Genomic DNA, 20,573 nt, shown 5'->3' with positions numbered 1-20,573 from the left:
GAGTTCGATTAATTAAGTATCCCGTTGTCAAGATACATTCACCCCAAAAATCAATAGGCAAATTTCCTTGGAACCGCAAAGCTCGTGCCACATATGGCGATGCTTTCTTTTGACTCTACCATTTTGTTGGGGTGTTCCGGTGCAAGAAGATTGGAAAATCATCCCATGTTCAAGAAAGTACTTTTTCATGCAAATAAATTCAGTTCCATTATCGCTTCTTACAATTTTGACTTTTTTATTATATTGCCTTTCAACCATAGGAAAAAAAATTGTTGGTGTCTGTGACACTTCCTTCTTATCAACTAGTAACAAAATCCAAACTGCACGCGATCAATCATCGAGAACAGTAATAAAATGTGAAACACCATAAGAAGAAGGAATTTTATATGCTCCCCACAAGTCACAATGTATCAAATCAAATACATCAGAAGCATGTTTATTACTCAATGGAAATGTTTCTCTAGTTGGTTTAGCTCTTTGGCATGTATCACAAACTTTATTTTTCAATTCACTAACTCTACTTCCACTACAATTAGAGACTAACCGAGTAGTTTTCCAAGATGGATGTCCTAAGCGTTGGTGTCATACTTCCAAGATGGATGTCCTAAGCGTTGGTGTCATACTTCTAGTTTTCCAAGATGAATTCAACCTTTTACGCTTTTACTTTCAGAACCTCCCGGAAGAAGTAGAGTACATCCCTTCGTTCACCCGCTCCAATCACCATCTTCGAAGTGTGGTCCTATATAGAACACAGGTTAGCGGTAAATTGAACATTACAATTGGATTCATTTGACAATTGTGATATTGAAATTAAATTGCAATTCAACTGAGGAACATAAAGAACATTTTTAAGTATTAAATCATCAGCAAGCCTCATTGTTCCTTCCTTAGTTGACATGGCAGTTTGTCCGTTAGGAAGTCCAATGGGACATCCGACTACTTCCCTCACATCGGATAAGTTTTGTAAACATCCTGTCATATGATTAGATGCTCCACTATCGAGGATCCAAACATTAAGTTTAGTCTTACCAGTCATGCTTTCATTTGAAGTAACTTTTGAAGTGTTAAGCATTTCTACTAGAGTTTGCCACTAGCTCTTTGCTTAATCATGTCATCACGGAGTTCTCTATATCTCCACCGTTGGATCCCAAGTTCTGGACAGCATGTGCACGCGCTGGGCCCATTTGTGCACGTCCGTTGTTGGATCAGTGCCTCTGGTGCGATTCTTCCCTCTTCCTCGTCCTCCGGCTTTTCCATCATTTCTAGGATGTTCACCCCACCATTCTGGGTATCCAATCAGCTGGAAGCAACCTGCTTCATCATGACCTGGTTTGTTGCAGTGTGTACAAGCAGAATCATTCTTGATCTCACGCCCCTTCATCTTTGCACTTGCTTGAACTGCCAAGGCCATCACTTCTGTTCTTTCTTCTTTTCCTCGTGTGATAGGTTGAATTCGTTCTTCTTGCACCAGAATAGAGTACATCTTATTTAAAGATGGCATGGGGTCGGTGGCTAGCAAATTGGAACGCCCAGTTCCATACATCATATCATCTAAGCCCATAAAAAACACGTGACAGTGTTCCTCTTCTCTGCGTTTTTCAAGTTTTGTTTGAATACCGCATGTGCACCTCTTGCAAGTGCAGGTCAATGCTTTTTCATAGTTTGCTAAATCATCCCACAGAGACTTCAATTTTCCATAGTAGGCCACCATGGACAAACGTCCTTGTTTGCATTGAGCCAATTCTGATTTGAGTTGCTGAATGTGTGGGCCATTCACAACATCAAATCTCTCCTTTATGTCGTCCCAAAGTTCCATAGCGGTTTCAAAATAGGACATGGTAGTCTGAAGACTACTTTCAACTGTATTCAAGATCCATGACACCAACATGGCTTGAACAGTCCACCAATCCTCTATCATAGAGGATTCTTCTTCAAGTTTCTTGATGGTTCCATCAATGAACCCTCATTTTCTCCTTGCTCTCAAGGATGTCTTCACAGCTCTAGACCATCTATCATAGTTTTCACCCCGCAATTGCACTTGCGTGATCACACATCCAGGGTTATCATTGGAGTTGAGATCATAACTAGGGTGATGGCTTTTTCTTCTGAGATTGATCATCTCCTGTCACAAGCGCATAAGATTTTGGATCTTTTTCTCCTTCCATAACAACCGCCAGGTATTTTTAGCCTTAGGGTTGTTAGGCTCTAGATACCATGTAAAAATGATTAATTCACGTTTTCTATTCCTCAAATATGTCATAGTTTATATACAAGAGGAGGCTTTTGTTAGCTCCTAAACTTATGCCTCAGATATTGCTAATTCTATTATACACATGAGCCTAATCATATACAACTATAAATAAAACTATCAAAGGAAATAAAATTTGATCTCATATTACTTGCAATCAGTTTACCAAATATAGCTTAATAAAATTGCATCCCCATGGTTACTGTTTCAAATCATTTTGCATAGGAAAAATTAATAAGAGGTTTCGTCATATCATTTGGTTGGCAATGACGTGGAGTATATGGCGCATTCGTAATAACATATTATTTAGAGGAGCTTGTGTCAATGTTGCATCTATAGTGGACCAAATTATTTACATTGCGTGGTTTTGATTTATAGGACGGTTTAGGAGCAATGTTACTTTTGATTTCTTTGATTGGTGTAACAACCTTGTAACTTGCTTTCAAAGCATATAAGGTGTTTGCCTTTGAATTGTAAGGGTTGAGTACTCTTTATACTTCTTATAATTCAAATTTTACTTATAAAAATTAAAATAAAATAAAAAAAAACCTGACCCCTTCATATCCCGACCTAAACACCCTGACATCATCAACTGATTACAAGCCAATCCTTAATGTTAACGATGCAAACGTTAAAAAGAATGATAAAAGAATTGGAAATAAAGAATTTCAACTATGCAAAAAATGAAAAGGAAAGAGAAAACAAAATTGCTAACCGCCCGATGTGCAACAATCAAAAGAGGGTTCCCAAGATTTAATCTTGATTGTCTTCTTCTAGTCTTTACTAGATAAGTTTTCACAATCTTAAAAAATAAGCCAATCCTAAGAGGGTCAAAAATTTTATAACATTTTCATTAGCTATTTATTCGATATTTTAATAACCACTTATAATATGCCCTATTATTGGGCTTAACATGGAGGTTGTGAAAAAGTACTCACTTTGATTCCTGCGCTCCATTCTAAACAATATTAACATATATATATTAAAATTTATCTTTTAAGTCAATCTTAAACTTATCTTAAAGGTTTTTTTTTCTTCTTCATACTTATCTTTTTAAAAATATCCCACTTATTTTTTAATTTTTTTTAATTTATCTTTTTGAATCAATCTAAAATTTATAATTGCTTATATAATGACACATCTATCCAAACACTTCAATTTATGTAAAGACTTTTTAATATACACATCCAAACATAAATAACTTATTAAATATGCTTATGATATAAGCTCTCGTATTATAAGTTATAATACTATAAATATTTCTATAAGCTGTTTATTCAAACGGGGCCTAAAACATTTTTGAGATATTTTTAAGGACAAAAAAACTTATTTCTCACATTAAAATAAATAATGAATTCTAATGATTAGGAAGTTTCTTATGTTACTCCATCACTAATAAGTGTGTTTGAGGGACAAACTCAACACATTGATCTACCGAAGAGACACATTTACATAGTATTCTTAGGGGCAAATAGAAGACATTAATCAACTTAAGTGGTAAAAATATTTAATTGTTTTTAACATTTGATCAGCTTGATACACTATAAATTTATCAAATCTTATTCTATTCGTTATATACGAAGAGAAAAAAACATATGGTTAAAACTCTCAAGTTTATTCCTGCTATAACTTTAATTCTTTTCCTATTTCTTTTAGTTCCTATAAACTCGTTTTTGATAAATTTTTGAAGGATACACACGTGTTGACTTTAAACTATTTACTAAACTATTTTTGGGACCATGTTGAAATATTTTATACAGACCAAAACCAAAATTTGAAATATTTATAGATCGAGACCAAAAACTTATTTAACCCTAAAAAATAATGAATTCTAATGATTAGAAAGTTTTTTACGTAACCCCCTTCACTAAGTGTGTTTAAGGGACAAACTTAAAACTTTGATCTATACCGAAAAGATACTAATTAAGTGTTCTAAATGGGCAAATACAACTCATTGATCACCTTAAATGCTAAAATTTTTTTTTTTTTTTTGAAATTGTTGCATGAGCTTTATACACTATAAATTGATCAAGCCGTATGATACTTGTTATATCATACGAAGAGGAAAAAAATGGTTAAAACTCTCATCTTAATTTCCACAATAATTTTATTTAATTTTCTGTTTCTTACTACAATGGAGGCTACCGGTAATCTGAAAATTTTTGTAACATCCGTCAAATGTACATCTTTTAGAGAGTGTAAACATCATGACATAGACGACAACGTTATTTATATATGCATGAAGGGCTACTGTACGAGATATGAAATTGTCATATGATTTTGCAGACAAACATCATATGATATGTAGTGAGTTCTCCCAGTAGCAACCGATAATCATATTTTTAATTTTTTTATTTCTTAATTTCACGCACTTTGTAACTTTGATTTTGTACTCTAAAATGTTAGTAACGAAATGTGATAGAGAGTTGAAGTTCTATCAAGCTACACTAAGCTAAACCTAAGAAAGCAATAAAGAAATGTAAATAAACAAAGATAAATAAAAGACTTCATTTTCATTCATTACTTTGATTTATGTTCAACACTACATTTATATTACTTCTAAATGGATAAAACCTTAGATGGGCTTAAAGGCCCAATTAACTAACAATTCAAGTAAAGTCCAACTAATAATATAAATACTATTAATACCTAAATTATTAATAAACTACTACCTAATAATTATTTAATTAACTACTATTAATCTTCTATCAAAATGAAATTAGATTGTCTTTTTCTCTCTTGATTTTGAATGTTTCACAAATATTTCAACTGCCTAATATTTGTAGGTCGAATGTTTCACAAAACTAACGGAAAAGACTAACTTGAAACCTAAAATAAACGTAAGGGACCAAATTGATACTTTTTAAACGTAAGGGACCAAATTGAAACCTAAAATAAACGTAACGGACCAAATATGTAGTTAAGCCTTTTTTTAATAATATATAGATATAAATATTAGCATATAAGATCTTGTTTGATTTGTTTTGATGAGTATTTTCAAAATATCAAGGTTTTATAGTTTTTACTAATAGACAATTAAAGTTATTAATGATCAAAATTGTGCGTTGGCATACGTCCAATAGTCAAACTAGTTCTTATATTTTTGAACGGAGGGAGTATATTGTAAATTTAAAATACAATAAAACACATCATCATCAATAAATACTCCCTCCGTCCCATTTTATAAGACCTCGTTTGACTAAATGCACTATTCATTTATCTTGCTTTGACCCTATTTTCTTAATAATATATAAATGTAAATATTAGCATATAAGATATTGTTTGATTTGTTTTGATGGGTATTTTCAAAACATCAAGTTTTATTAATATTTACTAATAGACAATTAAAGATATTAGTGATCAAAATTGTGCATTGACATACGTACAATGGTCAACTAGGTCTTATATTTTGGCACGAGGGAGTACATATTCAAAACAAACTACCATTTTTGAACATCTTACATAGGGTTAAATGATTTTTCTCCCTCTAAATATGCTAAATTTCTCATTTTGAATGCCTATAAAAATTTTCTTCAAACTTTAGTCCTATAAATTTTCAGTTTTCAATTTTAGTCTCACTTTTTCTCAAAATTAATTTTTTAGTTCGCGTATCACATTCTAAATGAGTTTTTTTAAAAAACATATCATTATTAAGAACTTAAAATACAATTAGTTAGGGTGTATGCCCTCTTCTATATAAAAAAAATACAATTAGTTTAATAATTTAACTATTTAGTATTTAATTTTTGTTAATTTAATGATAATTTCAAATTAAAGATTAAATTATTAAACTACAAATTAAATAGTTAAATAATCAAACTAATAATATTTTAGGGTCTTAATAATAGTATGTTTTCAAAAAAGTCATTTAAAACATGTTACATGAACTTATCAAACTAAAAATTTAGAAAGACCAAAAAATTTAAAAAAAAAAAATTAGAAGGACTAAAAATGAAACTTGTATAGTTAAAAGATTAAAAACATATTTAACTCTCTTTCTTAACATGTATATAATTGTCGACTTTTATGTCACACTAGTGAAATGTAATAATAAAACAGAAATTCCCTTAAGCTCAAATACATGAATGTTTTGTAACCTTTATTTATTCCTTATCTTTGCTGCTATTCTATATATGAAATTAAGCTAAAGCAGCCACAGGGCAACTCTCCTTTGGCAAGCAACTCAAAATATAATTTGTTTACTTGCAAAGAGAGAGGAGCCCTATTGCAGAATTGCTTATTGATGGATTTTCAATGAAACATAGTGTCTTGTGTTAACATTGGTTTGTGTTTGACACTTAATTAAGCAAGCTTTTATAGGAAATAAAATGGAATAAACCAATGAAACATTAGCATATACTGGAAGGATTATGCTATGAATATCCAAAATCAATTGTTTTTTATTTGATCTCTTTTGATATAATTGTTGATTCCAAATAGCCAAGGGTTATAACTTAGAAACCTTTAAAGAAGTGGAATAAAATAAGGGTATTTTTTTTTCATATATAAAGTTTCTGAGTGGAATGGTCCTGTTTAAGAGTATGTTTGATTCTATATCCTTTACCTTTCTTTCTTATGCTTTTTTATACATATTCTTATTTTTACAAGCTTGATAGCTTAATGAAGATATTTGTTCTTAGCATTTATGTTGATAGGTAAAATATGGTAAATGAGTAAATGAGATGCTCTATATTTTTAGGCAGTTTTTTCAACATTACCGTCCCATGAGTTTAACTTAATGGTAAGGACATCGTATTATTATATATGAAGAAGTCTGGGTTCGAACTCCGGACATTTTACTTATTCACTTTTAAGGATGAAATTTTTAATCAATAGACTACTTAACAAGAAAAAAAATCAACAGTACTATTTCTCACATATTGCATCAAAATAAGTTATGGCAAATGTCAATGAGTGCCTCCGGGGCATTCTGCCTCCGGGGCACTCTTTAAGACTTTAAACAGTGAATTTTTATAGAATTTTTATAGAAATTAGTAAAGTCAAAGTATTGAAAATTATAGTCTTTAACTTTTTAAATAAAAAGTTTTTTTAAATGAAATGTTTAAAGAGTGTCACAGTGACAATCGTTAGCAAGACCCATAAGTTATTATAAAAAAAAAAAATGGTTAATTAACTCATTTTAGGATGAATCGTAATCATTCGGGAAAATCTGAATTCAATTATTGGTGAAAAGAATTTTTTTATCAGATTTTACTTTTCTTAAATCATAGGGTAAATAGAAAAAAAAAATTGGAGCATAAATAAATTATGGTTGAAAACCCAAAGGAGCTTAGGGAGGAACAAGCGACTAATAATTCAGCACCACCGAGAAATTAGAACGTCACATCTCCCGAAACCTTTTGGGAATATGCTTCAAATTATGGCTCGTTCACGAGAAAAGATTCACTCAATTGCATTATTCATTGAAATTTTCTCCGATTAACATCTCACCATTGCAACATTTCGGATTCCATATTTTATTAACTCTCTCTTTTGATTTTTGGAAGGTCAACATTCACCTAAGGAAATTATCACCGGAGAGAATTCACTCTCCTAAGCTCGCTCATGTGAGACTTAACTAAGTATATATATATATATATATATCATTTAGATTATCCATAAAATTTTTAAAATTTTTTGAAAATCATTTGATATATTATTGAGACACGTCAAGATTAACGATATTCAATAAAATTTCATAAACCGTTAATTTTGATAAGTCTCAATAACATATAAAATGATTTTCAATTTTTCTTAAAAAATTTATGGATGACCTATACGATATAAATTTTCAATCTAACGATGGATTTTATAAAATTCCTATTCGTTATAATAATATTTATAACTTGTGCGACTTTCACCATAGACTTGGCCCAAATGCTATGTATATAATTAATGTGAGAAAAGTAAAATTACATGATGTGGTGTTGACAATAACCATGGATGTGGTCACTCAACAACTTCATGCAGTGGAGCATATCGAGATTCTATATGGAAAAGCTGAAAATGAAAATAAAATATCTTAATGAGAAAATATTTGAAGACTATATGATATCTAGCTTAGCTCCTCCAAGCATATGCCACTCTTAGGAACAAAATAGGAAGCAGTTGATTTTGAGACTATAGGATATCCAAAGCATAAAACCCTTTGAGTAGATGCCATAAATTGTATATGTGGTTAGCCGTGTTTGTTGTGCCTATATAACTTGTTGGGAGGTGGCATTTACTACTTGACAAACTAGACAAAACAGAGAACAACAGTGAGGGTGAAATTTTAATTAGTAAGTAAGCAAATCACTCGTAGGGTACGTCTCTTTTGGCAGGTATTTGACTAAGAGCTAGCCATTAATTTGCCAAAGGAGAGCTGCCCTGCGAGTGTTTAGCTTAGAAATTGTCTTATTTTTCTCGTAGCAATTCAATTGTAATAAAGGTAATGTACATTACATGTAAATATGTAATCATTTAAGTGGTTATTTATTTACATCAAGGTTATTTTCTCCGTAATGCAACCAATTAGACTCTTATTTTGGAGTGTTCAACAAATTATTGATTTTTTTTATTATTGTTTATAAACTTTGAACTTCAGTGCAATGATACTGTTTGTAAATATGATATTCATGAAAGTATTGAGAGAAATGATTTGTATTGAATAAAGATAAATATTTTTTTGATATATATAGTCCATATAAGTCATAGCTTAACAAAAAATGATAATCGAATATTATTTTACTTAATAACCTAATTTCTTCTGCATATCCGTTCTGCGAGTTCTCCGTTGTGGCATCAACCCGTTTAGTAAGAAAAGAAACTCTTGAAGTTACAACTACATGTGCTCGCGGTGCGGTTTGGTTTGGTTTTGAGCATAAAAATCATCCTAACCGCGAGTCAAAAATGCATGTGGTTCGGTTGGTTTTTAAAAAGTCATCCAAACCAAACCGATGCGATTAGGGTTGGTTCGGTTTGTGCGGTTTATCACGATATAAAAAACATGACAACATTTCCAACTTGTTACAAAATAAACGTAGGAAATTTTAATTTATTTTATTGTTTATAAGCTACAATATGCATATAAAGAAATTACATATATATAATATAATAACTTATTTTTAATACTATAATAGTATAGTTTTTGATCACGTGAAATGATATGTTTCGACAGCCTATTCTTTAATGGACTCAATTTGGGTTGATTGCTAAAAGTTGATAGAGCAAAGTTAAGTATTGCGGTTTGGTTTGGTTTGGTTTGGTTCGGTTCGGTTTTATGAAATGAAAATCGCAAACCAAGCCAAACCGTGCGGTTTAAAAGAAAACTGATCCGTGCGGTTAAAACAAAATGCGGTTTTTTGCGGTTACGGTTTGGATTGGTTTTGTTTGCGGTTTTACTTTTGGATTGGTTCGGATAATATCACCTTTTACAACTACTCATCATAATGGTTAGTGCTCGCTAACATGGACTTTTATGTAGAAATGAATCGAGTAATAAATTTATAATAAGTTCATCTCCACATGGATAGTGTCAAAGTAATTAGTTTTGTTTAGGAATTAAACCGTAAACTAAAGTTGCATTCGCTTATAATTGGATAGATTGATATATATTGATAGAGATTGAGAAAGAAATAAGTTGAGAAATATTGGTTAGGCACTTTCGAATCTCTCCCCTATTCCTACTTGGTAATTTGGCGTTATATATATCTCTTGCAATTATTTCTATTATCTTGGCAGATTAACCCTAAAATGGTGAAATGTGTTTTCGCATAATAAAATCACTCTATACAATTAAAGACACCGGCCACTAACACCCGTTGGAAATCATGCAAGCATTAATATTTTTGTGAGCGTTAATCCTATTACCTATAGCCTCGGGTGCTTGAGTTACTTTTCCCAATGTCGGCTAGACTAAGTATTCTAGTTCCAGATTTAGGGCTCTGTTACGACGACACCGAATTCTCTTGAAGAATTTATAAATATGTCTACTTACGAATATAAAAGCAAAGCAGGATATAAAATTAGAAATAATAAAATTAATTGCAAGTAATATAATCTTGTTTAAACCAAATTATATGTTTCGAGTATTCCTAGGCGAGTTCATCTACTCGAGCTAACCTTAGAAGTTTAGCTACTCATAGACATAATTAATAACATCAGAAAAGAATTAGAAAATTACACATAAAAAGTAACCTCAATGAAACGCTAGAAAGTCGACTCTCTATGGTGGGAGATTACCTTCCCTTGAGAGCTCTTTGCCCTCGTTTGCTGCTCCCCACTTGTAGAATGATGTTTTTTCTTAATGAATAATTGTGATGGTGAATGACTCTATTTATAGCAAAATTTTGAACTTAATAACATTTTAAATATTTTTTAAACACCGGTGTGTGGTCTAGGGGCGTAGCCAGGTAGAGCTGAGGGGGTTCAACTAAACCTTCTGAACTTGAAAAATTTGTACATCCTTATATATTTTGCTTTCTAAACCCCCTAAAATATTACTTTTGCACCCACCTAAGAGAAGAAGAGAACACAGAGGAATAGAAATAGAGAAATGCAGGCAAAAAGATAAATAAAAGGATCAACCATTCACCGGAAGATAGAGAAACAAAGAATGGAAAAAGAAACTGAAAGTGAGAGAGCGGTGGCTGTAATCGTTCTCTAGAAGATGATAATATGATACTATTTAGGGTTTTTTCACTAATAACTCATTTTGGCTTTTTTTTCTACGTGGCCCATTGTTATATTTGTATTTTTTTTGTTACGTTGGGTTTAATTCCATTTAAAACAAACATATAAAAGAAAAATTGCATCCCATAAAAACTATACTGTTTTTTTTTTCGACAAAAAACTATACTGTTTTTTATTTTTGGCTCTAATGTTATAAATTATTATTCTTTTTATTTTACATTTTATAACAGGTTAGATTTCCATCAAATTATATATGCAAGAGTTAGAATCTAAACCTCGGACATTCTACTTATTTATTTTAAGCGTGAAATTTTAGCCTCTAAATTACTTACCAAAAAAATAAATAAACATATGAAATCAAACAAATGTGTATGATGACTTATCTCATGTGTGCAATATAGATTTGTAAAAATATATTTTTTAAAATTGTGTTGATTGTAAGTGATTTTTAAGAAAACTTGCTCATTCAACAAAAAGAAATGCTAACACAAATAAAGACACTTTTGAAACAAAAAAAAAATTATTAAGGTAAAATTGTCTGCACCCCTGCCTCGAGTTCCTGGCTACACCACTGCTACTTACATTTAGTGATGCAAAAGAGAACGACATTGATGAACTACCTTGTGTTGAATTTTACATTGTTGATGAAGGAGAAACCTTGGAAAGCATAGGGAAGAAGTGCAATGATCCATATATCTTGTTATGGAATCCGCTTATTCGAGACGCTGAAGATATTGTTCCCGGTATTATACTCAGAGTTATACCCGATATGGATTTATAATTCGATTTTTAGTTTTTTTTTAAAAAAAATCATCTAGGTGTATTTCAATTTGTTTAAGAAGTGTCAACTCAATGGTTACATGAAAGAACGATTTAAATTCCTTTAGAGACAACTATAAAATTGAGTTTGGTAAAATTTTAGTAAATAATAAATTTCTTATTATATTTTTTATTTGTTATCATTGACGCTGAAGATATTTTATCCGATTAAAGACTCGGAATTATAACTCAATCCGCTTGAAGACTTGTTTATAATAGATGACGAAGATTTCTCTATGTAATGATTTGAATTTTCCTAAACTTCACCTAGTTTGTTTTTTAATTTGTTCATGAAATTTATATTTCTTTCGAGGATGGTTGTAAAATAGTCAGAATTAGTGTTATTTTAATAATTAATAAATTTTCATTTCTTATTTTCTTATTTTTCCTCAAAATTATCAGTCTTGTGTGTTAATTATATATACGGACATGCGAAAAGGTGCCCTTGGGCAAAGGTTAAAAAAAAGCAAAAAATTTAAATGGAAAAAATTAATTTTGAAAATTTGAAGACATTGAATATACTACTTTCAAGATTATATTACTATATTCATTAAAAAAATATCTACTCATTAAAAAAAAATTAAGTTATCTAGAATAAACTAATTAAGAATCGAAAAATAAAAAAAATTTGCTCGAGGTTAAGATAATCAACAACTTCAAATTAGTTCTTCAAAAGAACAACTTCAAATTATTATCTAACAATTGTAAAAAAATAAAAAAATAAAAAATGTATATTATCCACCATAACAGATATATATATATCTCCCATAAAGATAGTGTTTTACCTATAGTTGATGTTTCATAAAGATAGTGTTTTAGTTGAGTGTCAACAATACTATATAATTATTATTTTCTTTACTCTTCTTTTCTCCTCCTATCCATCTCGATAGCAAAGTTATATGGCAAGAACAATGAAACGATGACTCTTAAAATACTCTTTAAGCGTATCCAAAAAAAAAATACTCTTTAAGCATTTTATTAAACCTTCAAGATTATTTAAGCTTTTCCTACCATAACAACACAAAATTACAACAACAAATCAAATGAAAAGTTTTTTTTTTAATACAGGAAACTAAACAGAAAATGCTCATGATTACATTACTCATCTTCATTGATCGCAAACCCTAGACCTCCAAGTCCTTTGATCCTTAGTTCAATCAGTTCAATCAATTGAGCTACACATCCCTTTATAATTGTAACTCCAGCTTTTATTTATTTTTGATAAATTAAGAGCATCTAGATATTAAGGTAGAGACAGACATCCCAACTTAGTTGGCATACCTATCATTCATCGTCCTCTACCTATAGCTCATATTATTAATAAAAACGAATGTATTTGGTCCAAATTTTTAACCAAATAATTCTTTGACTCACTTTTGCTTATATTTTTGGACGGATGGAGATATATACAATAACTGGGGGACATATACATAACCCAGGCGTCCACACAAAAGCGCGTAGAACAAGAAAATAAACCAACTTCTAGTTAATCCTAAGTCTAGTGAAAACACAAACTAAGATAAGATTTGTTAAGTTTATGAATTTTTCAAATAAATTAAAATCTTGTCAAAATTACCATCAATCAATAAAATTTCAAAAGACGTTTCATTGGAAGAATATAATGCTATAATTCGTAATGATCGGAAATCATTTTTTCAAAAAGAACCCAGGCCTAATCTTATTCTTAAGAATTATGTGTTGGGTCACCACGAGGGGCAGTTGGAGGATCATTTACATTGGGTTTAAGAACAACTTATACAAGTGAGTTGGACACCACACTTTAACCCAAAACCTTAAGGTGTTAGGTTTATGGGTCCTCTCACTTATAAAGTGTTCAACCTCCACTTTTCTAAGCAATGTAGAACTTAACTACTCACACTTGCCACAACATTATGATAGGAGTATGCAATTCTTAATGAATATAGGATAGAGAAGCACATGAGTAGGAAGGAAGATGAGATATATAAGAAATGGAGCAAAGATTATGAGAACTTTTTTTAAAACCAAAAAGACGCTAGCTAAGTGCTAGACACCGGAAAATATATTTAAAAAGGCAGCAACTATAAATGGAGGGGATAAGAACCAAAACTTCATTAAGAGGTGCATATACGAAAACTAGACAACCCTAGTTGATTCTTAACGAAACCATTATAATAAACAGATGAGTCTCATTACAATAAACAATATCAGTTAAAGCTAAACCAAAGTTTGCAAGAGAATTTGTTACCTAGTTTCCCTCTCTAAAAAATATGTGTAATAAAACAATTCATTTGTTTCAGAAGTATCATAGCATTATGAGAAAATAAATTAAGTTTAAACTACCTAATCCATTGCACTATTCTTCATTTAACATTTTTTCTTATGAGTCAAACCTTGTTGATTTTATTATTGAAGAATGTTATTTAGATTTATCTTATCAAAGTTTATCCTTGCTGCCTAATGTTGAAAGAAATGAACGTACTAATAAAAGAGTTTGTAAGTATGAAAAAGCGTTAGATGTAAACTTTTGTTTGCTACAAGAATTCAATGATACCACAAACAGAGATAGGTTTAAAGAGATGAAGGTTATAGTGTTCAAATAAAATCCTCCAACACATCAAGAATGAGAATTGATCGTGTCTTGATCAGAATGTGCGATCGCGCCGGCGTCGTATTCTCGATGTCCCCTGTTGAAGCGGAGGGGGTTGTGTACCTGCAGGCACTCCGACGCTCAAGTCAGTTCAAGTGTGGAGTTTGGTTTTCTGTGCTAGATAGTACGTACCTTGGGAATGATAAGGGATCACGTATATATAGCCCCCAGCGCTGGGCCAGGGCCCTTGACGACATTAATGGCCATCAAGTGGCTGCTGGAAAGCCTTGATGAACAGTTAATGCTCATCATTCCGGTGAAATCTGACGTTACAAGTGACCCAGGGATATAACCGTTGGAGCGTCGAGCATCCGTTATATGTCCGCACATTAGGAGCCAGCCCGGCTATATAAGCTCGAAATTATTGGGTTTCCGGACTTATAAGTTCGGTCCAAAACAAGAATGCGATTCCAAAGAAAAGGGAGACAAAGTGGATGCATGTTAGTCGCACATTATCCATTTGACATAAATAACTAATCTACATTGGAAAATTTATTAATCACCTTTAATGGGGCAATCCCTTTCCGACCATATTTTTTTCTTCAATAAGATTCAACCATGACCTTTCTTAAGACATATCTAGGTCCAATTCCCCTTAAATATAATCATCATAAAATAATGTTCATTTTCCTTTTACTATTATGAAAGGTTAGATAAAAAAAATAATAATAATAATAAATGGTCGGTAAACAAGAATGAAATCCTGAGCAATTCTTGGATAGGCACAAGCCTAAATAAAATGTATTTAGACACACACATATAAAATCAAAAAATTAAAAGAAAAATTATATAGTCACATCAATCAATATCATTTTAATTCTTTTTTATTTAATTTATTTTACTTATGTGAGTGTGTCCAACATCTATCATTTATATTTGTGTCTATACTAGAATTTCCCTGAAATCCTTACGTGCAAGCAATGTAATTATAAGTAAAATATATTCTAAGGTCAAGTGATGAATTACATGAGTTGAAGGGACAAACTTGATACATCAATGTACTTTAGAGACATTTACTAATTATTCTTATTTTAATGAAGTGGTTCAATTTAAGAATAGATATGTTGTCACCACATTCCTAAATTTTTCCTTCAACTAATTTTTCATCCTTCATCATTGTTATTTTTCTCTTATATCTATCATTATAGCCCGTAAAAGAATGCACTATGTCGACAATCAAAATTTTATAAGAGATATTTACCTAGGTCAAGTTACCTAATGAGACAAACAAAACAGATCTATATACTTAAAAGACATTGAGATCCCGTTTGGATTAGCTTATTTTTAAGCTTATGCAAGCAGCTTATGCAATTTTTATGTATTATTATAAGTTTGTTGAGGTAACTTATGATAAAATAGCTTATAAAAATATAATTTTCACTAGTGTGAACTTATAAAATAGCATAAAACATAATTTATATTGCATAAACTGTTTGCATAAGCTTAAAAATAAGCTAATCCAAACGGAGCCTTGAAATTTTAGTTTAGGTGGATATTTTTTTGTTCTATGAATGCTTTTTTTTTTCAAAGATTGTTCTATGAATGCTAATATCTATTTTATTGAATGAAAGAACATGAGATGTTTTACAATATAAACTAATAAAATAAAATAAAAAACAATTATTGTTGGGTCGACCCTTATGCATGTGTGACTTTGGAAAATTTCTCATCCCACTACCCACTTTCTTATCACACCTCTGGAAATTCCATTTTTGCCCTTGGTCAAAAAATTCGGAACGCGTTTTCCGAATTTTTTTTCCTTTAAAAACAACTTCGGAATGTGTTTTCTGAATTTTTTCCAAATTTGAACTAAAAAAATTCGGAAAACGCGTTCCGAATTTTTTGACCAAGGGCAAAAATGGAATTTTCAGGGGTGTGGTGAGAAAGTGGGTGGTGGGATGAGAAATTTTCGTGACTTTGGCTACCCACTGCATAGGGCCTCAAAATATAGGGTCTCAAAACAAAATTTAAGAGAGCTACTTTTGCCACCCTACGGGTTACTCGCGCACTCTATTTTTATACATTCGCGACTTAAGTAGCGGATATGTAAAAATAGGGCGTTTTGGGAAGAAAAAAAGCCGTCTACTACCTAAGTCGCGGACAGTGTTTGAGTAACCAGTAGGACGGCAAAAGTAACTCCCAAAATTTAAATAGCTAGTGTTGATGATATTAGAAATTGGGGGTACAAAATATAATATTTTTTATTTATTTATTTTAATTCTAATTGTTAATTATCTTTTAATTCTATTTAACGGTTCAATTTAAATATGTTTATTTCGTTCGATTTCAAATCTGTAAAATTGATAATAAAAAAAATACTGAGAAATTTCAAATTCTATTTATTTCCTTTCTTCTTTATACTAGAAGTGTTAGAAAAGTGATTGTTTTTCATCACAGTATCCGGTCCACTGGACTGTCTAATCTGGTTTGAAGGTCGGTTCTAGCATCAAGTGATTCCAGCCACCTCCCGATCGCAGTTGCGGGAATCAAAATATGGTTCTCTCTACCAAGTCCAACGTCAATCACCACTAAACCAACTAACGATTGGTAAAATTGACCTTTTTTATTTATTTTCACCACCAGTATTCGGCCCACTTGACCGTCTAATCTGGTTCGGGGGTAAGTTCTGGCATTAAGTAGTTCAAGCCCCTTCCTATTTGCAGTTGCAATAAATCCAACTGTAGTCATCCCTAAAAAGTCCAACACCAAAATTGACTTCTTTTTTTTTTACAACATTTTTCCCTACATTAAATAATGTTGATTTTCCTTTGTCCATTATGAAATGCCAAATAAAAAAAAAATTAAAAAAATTATGTGCAATATACTCTAAGGTCAAGTGGTGACTTACATGAGTTAAAGGGACAAATATTATACATCAATTTAATTTTGAGACATTTAAAGGGACAAATATTCTAACATAGCACAAGAGTTTTTACTATATAAAGTAGCAATTAATCCATTTAACAAATATTCTACATGCAACGATGAAAAAAATGACTAAAATTCTCAAGTTTGTTTATACTATAACCTTCTTTGTTTCCCTATTTCTCGTTGTAGTAAACGTTGGTGGTGGTAAGCTTATTTTCATGTTTCATTTTTCTTTATCTACATAATCTTTCACCTCATTTTTAGTAATATAATTTTAAATTCTTTTTATATTTCAGGAAAGTGTATTTCAGACGTGCATTGTATGTATCTTTCATGTCGGTCTAGTCAAATTAAGCATTGTCTTCAAAGTGAATGCTACTGTATTAATCGTGTTAATGAAAAAGTTGTTTTCTATTATGCCTAATTTTAATTTTCTTTGCTCATCATAATGTTAATCTTATGATTTTTCTCACACCATATATTTCTATGACCTTTGAATTTCTTTGATACTCAAAAGATGCATTGAGTGGCTTCATTGAAGTCTTCATGTTATAAACTCCATACCAAGTTTGAACTGAAATGTTGATTTTAAGTATGTGTCAGAACTTTGCACATAAACCTTATTATCAATATATGTTTATAAAACTTGGTATATTTCATAAAACCACACTCTTTTCACCTCATAAGCCACAATGCCTTACTTATATATCAGTAACCCAAAAAAATAACTCATAATTACTCGAAATTATTCTATTTTCAAGCCACATATTTCATAACTAACTGACAAGCCCAAAAATCAGCTAAATCCTAACTAAGTAGTTTAACCTAATAGTATAGTGAAATTGAACTACAGCAGATAAGGACAAAGGAAACAGTATAAGATTACAAAGGTGCCTAGTAATAGATATCAAAATAAGGTGATGTCCTGCACAATGTTGAGCAACAAGAATAAATTCTCAAGACGGACCATTTTAAAAATTAACTTGAAATATTATCTCTCAAGAACTTCATCAACTATAATTTCAAATATTGATAATCACCTTAAACTTCATTGTTAATTTACCATTCATATATTGATTTAAAGATTTGAAACCCCAAGAGTGTTAGTTAATTTTATTATGCTTAAATGCAATAGTTAAAATGCATCTCCTGCATAGTTATGCAAGCTGCATAAGTCTAAATAGCCTTTCAATTAGGAACTCATCCCCCAAGAATAAGCTACTCACAACTATTGTAATTTATAGCGACTTAACAATGACACAATCGAAGATGATTGAACATTGGTAGAATTGGACTTAAGTAAAAAAATTATCCTTCTCTCTAAATTAATCACTGCAATTGAAATATTAAAGCTCTGCATTGTATATAATCTGGCCCCGGAGGAAGAGATGGAAAAAATGAATAGCAGCATAAGTCTTATTTGAAATCTTTTGCAAATGGCCAGCGGTATGCTTATATTATATGCCTACTACATAAATAAATAAATAAATAAATAAATAAATAAATAAATAAAAAAGATCATGTTTCAATGTCACATTAAACAAAAAAACAAAGCATTAATCATTGAAATTGAATTATTTTTGTTGCAATGAATTCATTTGTCTTTTTTCTATAGCCAAAAGAAAGAAGATAAAGAGTAGCAACAGTACTCTAACAAAACAAAAAGCAAAGCAATGTCACCTTAATCTTACATGAAATTTGAGTCCATATGCATACTTGTTCAACATCCTTGTTGATGTAAACTGAGTACTTGCCATGCTCACATGAGAAGAAACCTGAAGTCATCAATCAATGTAGCAGGATTCGCAGACACTGAAGATTAAGAAATTGCAGGTGATGTTGATTGAACATAGATGGATATATGGCAATTTGTTTTTGTTTTTCATTGTCGTTTTGAAAATTATAAAAAATAATAGTTTTGAGTATTCCATAAAATAGTAGTAAATGATATTAGTTTGGTGACACTACTAATATTTAGTCCTCTTAAGTATATACGTTTGAGCAAAAGGAGAAGGGTCATGAATTACAAAATATCCAGAAATGAAGTAATTAGGTGAAGGGTCATGATTAATTAGTCCTTATTTATATGTGTGTCCATAAGCTTCATAACAAGCACAAGGCCAGCTGATGATATACTACTGATTAAAAGTAATTTTATTAGGTAAAAAATCCATAACACCCACTTACCATCTTTATTTAATTTCATAGTGTGTTTGAGTAAAAAAAATTCAGTGGTGTACTTTCTAAAGGGACCTAGTGATTGTTGGAAATCCAAAATTATAATGATTATAAGATGGCAATTCTTACTTTATGAGCTATTTTTTAGAATATAGTTAAGCTCAAATTCTCAAATTCTAAGATGCTTTCCGAATCTATCTATAATTTATTGAATCACTTGTTATCAGATCACCTACATATTTTCTGTAATGAGCAAATTTGACTATCCATATAGCTTCTAGGATTAAAGTAGGCATAAACCTAATTCTAAGAGTAATCAATTATAATTTATTGAACTCACTATTTTTTACTGTGACACATTGGTCATGCTTCATACAACGAGCATCAAGGCCATCACAAGGTTTTTAACCAAGGCATCCGCTATACAAAAGTCCACAATACTCAATTATCAACAACAGAGGCACTGTTAAATCCAATGAACTCAATTATCAAAAAAACAAACAAAGTAAAAATATATATAAAAAAATTACTAATAATTATTATTAAGACATGTACCTGAGCAGAAACTTGACTCACATTGTCTCCTACAATCGTTGCTCAACAGAAAAATTAAGTAATAAATAGAAATAATTAAAAAATTAGTTATTACACTTACACATGTTAAAACAAAATTAATATGTTTAAGCATTAATTAAGATGCATACAACAGAAACAGCTATTCCGGTGGTTTCAGCTCCTATGTTGAGGGCATAAACAGAAGTGGTTAACAGGTTGAAACCAAAGGTGAAACATAACAGAAAAGAATACTTAAGTGACTGTGTTAGAACCATGTTTATGTTTATGTGTGTATTTGGTTGGAAAGACAAGAAAAGCTAAAAAGTGAGATTAATTAGTTGAAGTTTGTGAAGGTTGGTTTCTGATTTACAGGAAGAGAATGCAAATTATGAATGAAAGGGATTTGACTTGATTTGAGAACAAAAGTGTTGAACACAAACAGAGGAACAAAGCTTTGGTCCAATCACTAACAAAACCTCCTATTAGCGAAAAATCTACAATATGAGACTACTTATTATCCAATTACTTCTAAAATTACAAATTTGATGACTAAAACCTCAATATACAATAAAACCCTAATCATGAAAGATTTGAAAAAACGGA

At 30.9% G+C, this 20,573-nt stretch overlaps 1 long non-coding RNA gene across 1 annotated transcript; it reads left to right on the top strand.

The window, feature by feature from the left end:
- Window positions 1–16,252: 16,252 nt before the first annotated feature.
- On the top strand, window positions 16,253–17,680 carry LOC123905885. Its single transcript, XR_006808566.1, has 2 exons — window positions 16,253–17,441; window positions 17,534–17,680. It is a non-coding gene; the product is annotated as an uncharacterized LOC123905885 (long non-coding RNA).
- Window positions 17,681–20,573: the final 2,893 nt, after the last annotated feature.

The sequence above is a fragment of the Trifolium pratense genome, linkage group LG2 (genome assembly GCF_020283565.1).
Source record: "Trifolium pratense cultivar HEN17-A07 linkage group LG2, ARS_RC_1.1, whole genome shotgun sequence".
Lineage (NCBI taxonomy): Eukaryota > Viridiplantae > Streptophyta > Magnoliopsida > Fabales > Fabaceae > Trifolium > Trifolium pratense.
This window is presented reverse-complemented; position numbering and strand designations above follow the sequence as displayed.